Source organism: Styela clava, chromosome 6 (genome assembly GCF_964204865.1).
Source record: "Styela clava chromosome 6, kaStyClav1.hap1.2, whole genome shotgun sequence".
In the NCBI taxonomy this organism is placed as follows: Eukaryota; Metazoa; Chordata; class Ascidiacea; order Stolidobranchia; family Styelidae; genus Styela; species Styela clava.
The window spans coordinates 18993732-19006303 of NC_135255.1; positions in this window are offsets into that span (position 1 = coordinate 18993732).

Genomic DNA, 12572 nt, shown 5'->3' on the forward strand with positions numbered 1-12572 from the left:
TGTTACGATACGATAACACCGCTTATAGTAATCCAACCTTGTTTCATTACAAAATGCTTTAAGTGTTGCGATCCACATTGCCATATATCCATCAATCATGATCATAGAATGTTTATGTTGGCAGTTAACATACCGCAAACAATCAGCCCCAAAAGTCTCCAAAAAATGTCCGATAGTCAGTCAGTGCATGGTGATCGTTCGCCACAAGTGTGCAACAGGCAATGCTAAATTTCCTTTGCAGAGATTTCTCACCAATATAGTGTATATCTGAAAATCTTTCACTCCAGCGTTCCTTTTTAGAATGCTACCCGTCGCGTCGAAATAAACTATCATACGGGGAAATCGTTTTGTAGGCAATCATCTGTTGTATCGCGTAAAAGATGACTCCGGGTGGTTGAATACTACACCTCCTAACAAATTGATGTCGCTTCTTTTTCATCATTTTATTCATCATTATTTTTGGACTTTTGTAGCCGTGCTATGAATTAATTTTTTTCGTTCTATGTTACGCACTGGTCTTAAAAGGCCTGATTACATGTCTGCTGGAACCGGTCTAGGAGACCACATATTCACGCTTCAGTGGTTCGCCTGCGATTCAAATCCGTGCTATCGATCCAGAACATCAGACCTCCTACAGAGGAGGTCTGGAAGTGAGCTAACCGGTCTTGCTCAGTTGCTTCGCCGTGCTACTCGAGCAATCGTGAATCACCGTGATCGAAGGAGGTACGGAAGTTGTTTTCATCTCTGGTAAGTGAGTTGCTTTTTTAAACTAATAAAAATTCAGCTAGATAGGGCAAGTTTAATTTAAACATCTTCCGCATCCATTGTGTCGCTGCTGAACACAAATTTGAAATACCGATACTGGTGGGATCCGGTGCGGCATATTGGCATGATAGGTTGTTGTTTTGAAACAGAGAATTAAATCTTGATGTCCAAAGATTTATTGGTATAAACTGAGTGCAGTACGACTTCAGTTTGCATTGAGAATTCTTTTGGAATTGCACCATACGGCAATACCGCATTCTAGCTGGTACAGTTACCCTTACTATACATACCGGTACCAGCATAAATACAAAAGCTTCAGTGTCGGTAACGTCGCAGTAGTAGTGCGATATTATATAATGAAAGTGCTTCTGTTTACATATGATGAGCCAACTTCACACAAGTGTTTGGTTGATGAAATGTAATTGTTTTAATTTGGTTGCCAGTCTGCCAATAGACTACTGGTAACTGTAGGCCTACTGTGCTTTTTGAATGAATCGTGTGGCGTAAGGTGCCAGTAGTCTGCAGCGTGGAACGCTGGATGGTCGGCCAAAACGATCTAAATCGTTCATCTTTTATGCCCCCAATAAATTTGTCGTTTTGTTCTTAGATTGTGTGCAAATTTCAACAGGAAAGCAACCCCTCATCCTATTCTGCAAATAACTTCAAAGAACTTAAATCAAGAACGTGCATTTAATTTTGATCCTTCAATTAACATTTGTATTAAATTTATGAATTTATTGAAAATAAAATATATGTAGTGTTTGCAAATCATGACTTATTTGATTTAATCCGGCAACTCTAAAGCTGTTCTCAACTTGTTGGTTTGGACATGTAATCGAGGGCGCTAAGTAGTCTCCGAGACCACTTTGACCGAACCGGTTCGCTGTACTGGTTTTGATGGACATGTAATCAGGTAATGTGACCGATGTTGACGGACACCATTAACATTTACGATACAACTTATGTGGTCCGCTATAGAAATATGGTTATTTTTCCTTCAATTTTACATCCACAGCATTTTTTTGTGGCTGCAATACATACCCACTGATCTATCATAGTGGCCCCCATAGTACGCCTTTAGTCCTTCGTGTTGTAATTTGCAAAGATAGTGCGAGGATGTACATGGGACACATTCGCAATAGATTTTTCGAAATTGACTTGCAATGTTGGTATGTATAACTGGTTTCCGAACTTATGATCTGAACGAGACTTTATCAGACTTTGTCATTTTGACATTGATAACTTGAATGAACCTCTAACTTGCAGGTAATCGGCACGCCTTACTGACCTTATAAAACTTTTTCCATATTCACCAATTTTTAAAATATTTTTGCGAGATGGCCAGCGGCGTTTGTATGCAGAGCCAGAGATTGACAATCCTGATGGAGATGTAGAGTGTTTTAAAGACACTTTCTTATCGTTAAAAATTGTCGCTTTTGCCGATTGGTTGTTACCGATGGAATGATTTTTATACTCATAAAATGATGGGAAAACTTACAGCGCTCATCCTGTCCCCGTAGATGGGGGTGACTTGGTCCCGCAGTAGCTTGCCCCGGTTGTCAAAATGACCACGCGCCGCCACTGGTACTTGTTGTTCAGTGAACAAGATTAATTTTAAACCCCAAAATACGACCGTAATAATGGACGTTTCCCCGACCCCAGAAAAATTCTCTATACTGTACTATAGCATAATTTCTGATACTTATTGTGAGAGTGTATCGTAGAGTAGACGCTTACAAACTGGTTTACATGTCAAAAACCATAATTTTTATTTAAAATATTCAAGCACGTACCACTTACAAGTACAGATAGATAATCCTATCCAAGTGTTCCACCGATTTATCGGGACTAAATTCTGATTATTGCAACTAAACTAAAGCTCCTCGAAAAACACAATGATAATTTACAGCTAGCTAATTTTTGAAAATCCAATTCAAAACTGACAAATGTCTCGCAAAACCGAGTTAAAGTTTACAGTCATGGTTGAATATACGTCTGATCAGAAGGAGTGTCTAAGCGAGTGCATAAATAGCAATTGTTACATCATCAATCACGGATTGGTCATTGTTACCGAAATAGACACGGTAACATTTATTGTGACGTTTTCACTACATAAGATGTCGGATTGAATTCAAATTATTTTAAGAGTTGAGTTGTTTTAATATAAAATTCCCGCGGGAATTTGTGACAGCGCTTCACTGATACTCCGGGCCTTAACGGAATAACTTTGTCATCCATGTTTTGACCTATACGATTAACAACTAAATGCGAATTTATTGCACACTCCCAATCAAATGTTTGTAATTTTACATTAATGGTTTCTCCGCCTGGAACGAAATCATAATAGGTTTTGTCGAATTACTTATTTTCACGATCATCTGATCTTATCAGCCTTGGCTCTATGATAATTCGTGAACTATCAGCATATGGAAATCTACCAATTACGTTTTGTAATCAACACTCAACCTTTATTCGATATCGTCACTGGCGTTGAATGAATGCCCAACGTTATTCACTATTCATATCCATCGTATTCCTGTATTTTGTGAGGCATTCACCAGACACAAGCTGCGCAAGCGCAACATCGGCTGCAGAAATCTGACAATGGATTTAACTAGGTTATGGTCTTCAAAATCACTAAACAAAATAGTTTGACTTGAATACATTCAATCGTTTATTGCTGTTTAGGTGTGTAATTAAATAAATTGAGACTGAATCTCTTTATCCACTACTTTTTACCTATTAAATCAAGAATATAGTTGCACATTGACAAAATGCGCTTTTGTATCGTTTTATTCATTAATAAAATTATATACGATAATAAGTTCAATATTGGTATCTACTTTTTTCAAAGTAATTCTCCAATATAGTAGCCTCGACCCTAGCATGAACCGCACAAACGCTGTTGTCGGAGTCCCGGGATACCAGCGTGAAATTATTTTATCTACTTTTTAATTGCTACTCACTGAACTGCGGGATATACATAAACTGACATGTTAACTTGACTTCCCTATTGTTCTTGGAGTGTCCACGGTTTACTATTGGGAACAAACTCGACAATCGATAGCCATTATTTATGTGTGTGTTCTTGCTTTTTTTCGCTTGTCATAGTGTTACATTTACATTGTGTTATTGTGCAGCAAGACTCGTGAATTGATCAAAATAAGAATCTTTATTCTTGCCACTTGCTATCAAACGATAGTTAGTTACACGTAATCCTAACTGACAGTTATATTAGATTAGATAGTCGTGTAGCAATATTCATACGCATATAAACCCAAAAATAATAACTGCCCAGGAACATGAACATTTATTGCACGACGGAGGAAAATTATCAATAAACATATAAGACGATTTAAAAACCACAGGGACACTTTTTCACTTGTTGGGCTGATAATAGAATTATAATTAAGCAGGTACATCTTCATACGATTGCTTGAAAGTTCGTTTCTCCAAAGTTTCGATCGTCATCATAAATCGCCGTTATACCAGCTCATCATGTAAGAAATATATTCTGTTAATTAAAATAAAGCAAATTATTTTATATAAAATCAAAATATTTAATTTTTTAACACCAAACGAATAAAAACCATAAATAATAGCTTATGCATCACTACATCAAAAAAAAAAAAAAACTTTAAATTAGAAAAACGAGAACAGACAGACAGACAAATACCTATCAACATACTTACCGAACAAGATCGATAAGTAATGAGCTAAAAGGCCTCCAGCAAAAACAGATCCAGCATAGGGCCCAAGCAAGAAAGATCCAAACGATGACGATACGAAAACATCCAAATAATTAAACTGCCTGCTGCTAGACTGGCTGGCAGCAGAGCGGAAATAGTATCAGCGGCAGGACCACAGTAAAAGAGATCAGAGCGGGATGATAACGAGCGAAGCGAACGGTAATGAAAGATATATTTAAGAAGTGAATTCACAACACAAATTAATTTTATTCTGATTTTTATCTTCTCCGTAGGATTTGATTGCAGTTTGTAATTATGGTCCCAATTTTAGTGAAACAGTTTTATTACTAACTACCGACCCCGAGATAAGATATTGAAACTGATAAATGACTTTTGTATGCTTTTAATTTTATATCATGTCCGCGTTACCTTTGTATGAAATAATTAATGATTAAAAACACTGCAAATTCCAGGATAGGCGTCCTGACGGCGCAATTTAGGAACAGGATATGGGTCTATTCTGCTACAACTCGAAAAGAAAATCACCAAGTCATCGCGTAAAGAGTGTAAATACTGACAAGATACTACTACTGAAATAAATCGACAATAATGGCATTTTCATAAGGTGAAAATAAAATTTCAATGTAACCTCTCAGGAGATTTTCATGAATACATTATTTACCACTTATCAGTTTTTGTTTTGACGTTTCTAAACTTATAAAACGGTATTGACGTGCTTTATGCAAAATTAGGAATTAAAAAGATAAAGATTAGAGGCAGAAGGTAAACAAAAAACACCATAACGCAAAGATTTCTCACAATTATCGTTTCTGACTGTTAGCGAGAGCCGTGGGTAAATTCTCACTCGTAACTTTTACTTGTGAATTAATGTTAATAAGTTCCTAATTCTGCTTTTAATTCTCCATGACTTGTATTAATGAAATTGATAAGTTTCGAAAAATCTTCAAATTAGTATATAACAAGTCTCCGCTTTCGGGATTCCATATCGTGATTAAATTGGTTTAGTGATTGTCACAGGAAAGAAAGTAAAATACGCCCTAATGAATTGCAATCAACAATTACACTTTCTTGTTTATCGCAGATTCGACAATCGCTATTGCTTTTTTTAAACATTAAAAAATGAGCATCCTTCTGTGATGTATTTTCAAATCACATTCTTTCGATGCCACTACACTAATTTTTATGTTTTATATATCAGTAAATATCTCGATTACTATGATAATAAGTGTCCTTATCAGCACCAGCTAAAAAAATAAATTATCGTAAAGACAAAAGAATAATATAATGTTAACCGCGAAACCGTAATGCGCTGGGCCGAAAACGACGCAGTTGCTTTTTTTTTTATAAGATAATAAATTCCATATCAAAATTTTCCAAATAGGGTTTTATCCCATGCTGGCTGCGCCCCTGATCCTGTAGTTGAAATATCACTGTAATTTGAATTCATTCAACTCATTTGTGAGTGTTGAATATCGAACTTTTACAAGACATTGTCTGCATTGTATTCTTACCTATCAATAAATTCCAAAGTCACTGGTGCCAATTTCGGGCATTCTATATAGAAGACATGGAGGCAACTTCAGACCAAAATAGTATAAAGCGTAATATGAACATGAGAGTGTCTGGTTATCGACAACATCACAACTAGAAATAAGGAGAATAAGATAGTATCAAAAGTCCTACCCCTCTCATTAACGCAGTTGGATCTTCTTCAAATCTCTCGGCAATCTAAGCGAAGAGGCCAAAAACCTCTGGTTGGTTGTTCCCCACTTTCTTTTTTGCATCATTGATACTTCTGATAATTTTCTTTAGCGTCTTGTTTTTTTTATTTGATATGATTGCATGAAACTTTTTTCGATTTTCGCTAAACTAGCAAGCATATTGATTCTAATGAATTTTTAGTGGTCAGTTCATAAATATGTTTGAAGCCGATGTTGGTGAAAATGAGGGGCGGCTTTCATTTTTGATACATCCGAAGATTTTTGGATCTCTCCCCTTAGAAAAGGGAAAATGGATTCTATTTGATCCTGCGCATGTTTTTTATCGAATTCATCTTCCATCAAATTTTTTTTTTTTTTATGTTATTGACGTCATCATATGACAGTCTTTTTTTTTTTTTTGGGGGGGGGGGGGGGGGGGGAAGCACACCAGCGAGCTGGTCGTTTTAATCTTGGACCTCCATGAGGTCGCAAACAGTTGTTGATTTTATTTTCGAGTTGCAGCAGTATGGAGCCATACCCTGTCCTTAAATTTCCTCCGTCAGGATATTGAGCTACACCCTTCAGGTACCGGACAGGACTTGATGTTGCTTTCCTCAATACATCGTTTATTACTGCTTTTCAAAATGAGGATCTTTCGGCTCGTGACAATCTTTTTCCACCCAAGAGGGAGTTACTTGACGAGGTGTTGAGGTTTTCAAACGGTAGTTTGAAGCTAGTGTTGACTGCCATAATATGATCGTTGCTGGTGGTACTTTCAGTCGAGGATATGGTAGCATTTGGATAGCAATCTTCATTGTGCAAAAATCGAACATAAGTAAGAAACTTCTTTTGCATTCTGGTACTCATATAATTGAAAGGGATAGTAATCAAGTAGCTGGTCACTTTTCAGACATGAATACTCGCTTGATTTTTCAACTTTCATTAATCCTGTGCATGGTACAAATTCTGTGTTGCAAACATCCATAAAATTTAATGGATTGAACAGTTAACAAACTAATGATGGCATAAATAGTCCCTTTAACATAGCAGACACAATTGATGAGTAGGCCTATATTCGTTGCCGGTATATAACGGGTGCATCAAACGAGATATGTCACGGTTTGGAGTTACTGTAAACTTTCGATCACAAATGGGGAAACAACACTCAGTAGTTACTAGCGACCAATGTCGTTGTTTGTTTAATGTATGGCGACAAAAAGCAAGAGGGATTGCTTGACTTAACGCTATCAGTCATTATATCTCGCCAGTCTTTTTGCCTAAATATTACAAATAATTTTTTTGAACGATACACTTCGGATGAAACCACTGATCACATTTGTTGGCATTTACCCATCATATGATTCAATTTCGTCTGTCTATTCACTCAAGAATTCGCAAAACTTCTGACCCTTATAATCATACACACGAAAAGAATGTTTTGGCTAGTGATGGAACATAGCAGTGGGGTAAGTTCGTTTTGTTTGGATTCACAACCAGGATCAATGGAATTTCCCTTATATTTTTGATGATGTTTCTTCTACTCCGAGCCTTATGCAAATGTTCAAGCTTTTGTATCGCTATTGATGTTCGACGAAACTCAGATGTTCAGACTCAGAGGAAATATAAGAACCCTAATCCCATTCTTTACAAGATATTAGAAAAGCTAACCTTTTTGGTCCTCCACATCGAAGTGAGCGTGATTGATTTTATTGCCACCCTTGTGATTTTCTTTTTTTATCTCCTTGGATATAAATCTTGATGCTGCAGCTGAATAAGACAGAGTGGCAAAACTGTCATTTGCCACCGTTGTTGTGGGGCAGCTTAGGGTGTTATCATTGCACCCTACATAAAGACAGAATGCATCAATATGTATTAACACAAAAGTTTGAAACAGTAATTTGTTGCATGACTATTTATAAGAATACAAATCAATATATTACAATCTAATTCACAAAGGCTCTATAAAAGAGACACATGTACAAAAAATTAACAACAGCATCATTTAATTATTTTAACAGCACTTAATGAAGTCAAATAATAGAATACATAAGTATGGTACCACTCACGAAAAAATTTCACACCAATATCAAGAAATGAGCCAGAATTGATGCCAAGCTGCTGATCAATAGAGGGAAGCCCTGAGACATTTGTCCGATGTTTGGGAATTATTTGACAGCGTATGTCGAAGCCGCAGTAGCATCCTTTTCCCGTATAAAATAATCTATGTTAAAAAGTTATTACCATGATGTCATGATGCTACTGTAAAAATGTTAATGCACGACGACACTTGCATGTTCAAAGTAAATACAGTATAAGAACCCTAATCACATCCTTTACAAGATATTATGAAAGCTAACCTTTTTGGTCCTCCACATCGAAGTGAGCGTGATTGATTTTATTGCCACTTTTGTGATTTTCTTCTTTATTCCCTTGGATTTATATCTTGATGCTGCAGCTGAATAAGACAGGGGTGCAAAACTGCCATTTGCCACCGTTGTTGTGGGGCAGCTTAGGGTGTTATCATTGCTCTACATAAAGACGGAAGGATCAATATGAATTAACACAAAAGTTCGAAACAGTAATTAATCGTTTATTATTTACTAAATTATTTGTTGCATGACTATTTATAAGGATGCAAATAAATATATTACAATCTAATTCACAAAGGCTCGATAAAAGAGACACATGTACAAAAGGTGAACAACAACATTTAAATATTTTAACAGCACTTAATGAAGTCAAATAATAGAATACAGAAGTACGGTACCAATCACGAAAAAATTTCACACCCTTTTCAACTAATGAGCCAGAATTGATGCCAAGCTGCTGATCAATAGAGGGAAGCCCTGAGATATTGGTTCGGTGTTTGGGAAATATTTGACAGCGTATGTCGAAGCCGCAGTAGCATCCTCTTCCAGTATAAAATGACCTATGTTAAAAAGTTATTACCATGATGTCATGGTGCTGCTGTAAAAATGTTAAGTTACGAAGACACTCACATTTTCAAAGTAAATACAGTATAACCCACCTAATCCCATCCTTTACAAGATATTATGAAAGCTAACCTTTTTGATCCTCCACATCAAAGTTAGCGTGATTGATTTTATCGCCACCCTTGTCATTTTCCTTTTTATCCCCTTGGATTTATATCTTGATGCTGCAGCTGAATAAGACAGGGGTGCAAAACTGCCATTTGCCACCGTTATTGTGGGGCAGCTTAGGGTGTTATCATTTTATCCTACATAAATACAGAAGGATCAATATGAACTAACACAAAAGTTTGAAACAGTAATTAAACGTTTACTATTACCTAAATTATTTGTTGCATGACTATTTATAAGGATGCAAATCAATATATTACAATCTAATTTACGAAGGCTCCAATAAAGAGACACATGTACAAAAGGTGAACAACAACATCATTTAATTATTTTAACAGCTCTCAATGAAGTCAAATAATAGAATACAGAAGTATGATACCATTCACAATTACACACCATTTTTAAAGAATGAGCCAGAATTGATGCCAAGTTGCTGATCAACAGAGGAAGCCCTGAGATATTGGTTCGGTGTTTGGGAAATTATTTGACAGCGCATGTGTGAATGTCGGAGCCGAAGTAGCACCCTTTTCCCGTTTAGGATCTAAAATGAAATATTTTAATTGTTATTTTCCGTCATAAAATTTATTTTTTCATGCTCCTCGAAAAAATTCTGTGACAATACAATTAAATTCCATACATTGATTGCTTTGAAGTTGGCTTGATAATTTTTTTTCCATTCATCAGATGTAGAGGAATTTGACCTTGCAGACATGGAAAATCTAAACTCAGAAAATATTCAAATCATAAGTATTACACAATCGGTTTTCAGAACTCACTTGCGGATTTCCGACGAAAACACGATTCTGAACGCGCTCCGATAGATACCTAAATGATGTTTCGCCAGTTCGAACAACGAGGAATAATTTATTTTCTGATGCTAAGTGTCAATGGTGGCAACCCAAGTTTTCTAAATTGAAAAGCGGAAAAACTAAGAATAAAACGGAGAACACCTTAGGTTTTTTTGTCTTGCGATGGTCCGCGGCCGATTAAAAACGCTTCTTTAGACATGACGAATCGCAAAATTTCGGGTGCTACCGTAGTATACGTACCAGGGCATTTTCCCTTAGGATTCCTTGCTTTACTGCCTCCACATTGAGTACCGTAAGTGTTGTGCGAACAGCTCAGATTTGTCGAATTAACAAAAATACGAATCAAAACAAAATATAATCAGGCACTTTACCACACATTTTTGTGTCCACGCATTGCCATGATATTTTCTGAGTAGTTTTGCTTTCATTTCGTCAACACACCCGCAGATTAAAATGATCACAATCAAAATAATAATAAAGCAGGGCGATGAATATGTATTTTTGATTTACTGATATACTTTAAATATTTTTTTAATAAGTGCTAAATCAAATTGTACTTTCTGGAAGTTTATAGCAGATAGTAGGATTTTTCTAACGGTGATAACAAATTCGCAAGCTCGCAAAATTATCCAAACTAAATATATTCGTACAATATACTCTCACATTTTTATAGTCACAGATTGCCGTGCCATTTCATAGAAGTAATGCTTTCATCTTGTCGTAAGTCGACGCAACCGCGAGTTACCATGAACACAATTAAATTAAAATAGAAGGGCATTTTAAATTCTCGTCGTTGTCATGGATTGATTATTGTGCGACAGAAAAGGTCATTATGCACTAAAAAATTCGACTCTTTTAACGAACGCGTAATTGCGGCTTTTTTGTCGTTGTGGTGCTGCAGCTTGTTTCAACCAATCTTGGTCTTTTACCATGTCACCAGTGAATGTTGTCGACTTTTTTCGAGACTCCAATTTTTTGTTCACGTGGTGTTTCATATCTCGGGCTCTACTTTTTCTCGCCTGTTTGTCAATCGGCCGCGGAGCGATTTGTGCCCAGATCTGACAACTGTCCCATTGTGTGAAATGTATCCTAAAAGTCATTAGGGTAATGGCATTTTAATCAAACATATTATAGGCTAACGTGATTAGCACATAAATCTGCACCTAGACAAGGCTATCGAGTCTAGCTCTTTTTACTCAATCAAATCGTTTTTATAAGCCATTCCGGAAAAGCACAATAATATGAAAACAAGAAAGATCACGAAATATTTGTATATATTCTTGACAGGATAATCGCGGAATGACTATTCAGTCTACTCATAATGCCGAAATGTTACTTTCTTCTTGCTTTCCACCGCTTCCGTTCCTTAAGGGGTTCGCCCAACCTTGATGGTGTCAAGTCCGTATTCGTCAACCTAATTCTGCACAGGACACACTGGGAATGTTGCATACCGTCCGATACTGACACAGTCGTACTTCCACATTCGTGTTTTCGGCAAACTGTGAATTCAAAACTTTTTGTGCAATTGATAAAATCGTCCACGAGAGATAAAATCTGCCAGATTGTTCACGGAGAATCTTAATACCCAATTAGAAGATATCTCGAAACCGAACGATTACACCCTGTCTGCTTTTCATTCGTCGCATGTTGCGGAGTCCTACGAACGCGAAAAGGGGCGAATGAACAAGCGACCCTACTCGTCCTGTTTTGACTTCCGGGCGCAGCGTTTGCTTTTAAACGATGAAGGACGGTATGCGCGATGTGAAGAAATTTTCCCATTACTCCGTGTGTTCAAATTGTAATTTTACCAACCAGCATTCTTGTACTCTTTATGACTAGGCTCTTGCATTCCTGGCTTAGACTAATCTTCAGAGGGACGCGCAATGGAAACTGTTAGCGACCACTGGTCTAGGCATAATATGTTAGAAGCTGTGACCAAATGCCGTGGAATATGTAAAACCTCAATTGAGAGTCAGATTCGCATAAGCTTGCCCACAGATAGCGTATACAGTACATTGTTGAGTTCAAGAGTAAATCAATGCTCGGAAACTGGGCAGCGAGACAACTCTCGTGAATATGGTTATTGGTTGGCGTAGACTCAACCGGAGGTGTGAAAGCGTGTTAATTTTTATTTCTAGCCTGTTTATTCCAAGATCAGTCACCGGGATAACAAAGGGTTTATCGGCTGATCTTTATAGGCTTTGCATATATTTTCCGATTGATGGGTACTTGTCAAGCTCTTGTTTCGATTTTTTTTCGTTCTGATATTCTGCTGTGTATCAACTTTACCCTTGACAGCTATCTTATTTTTACTATCCTATTGTCATAAAATTCACGTATCAAGACCGACGCAACAGTTTTAGGCCCGAAATATTTCGCGTTCGTTTGAGTTTCTCCCGACTCTTCTCTACTTTTTCTTGCGTGAGATTTTGTCTAGTGAAATTTTGACGTACTGGTTTTTGTGTTATTGCTAGTAGAGTTTTGCTT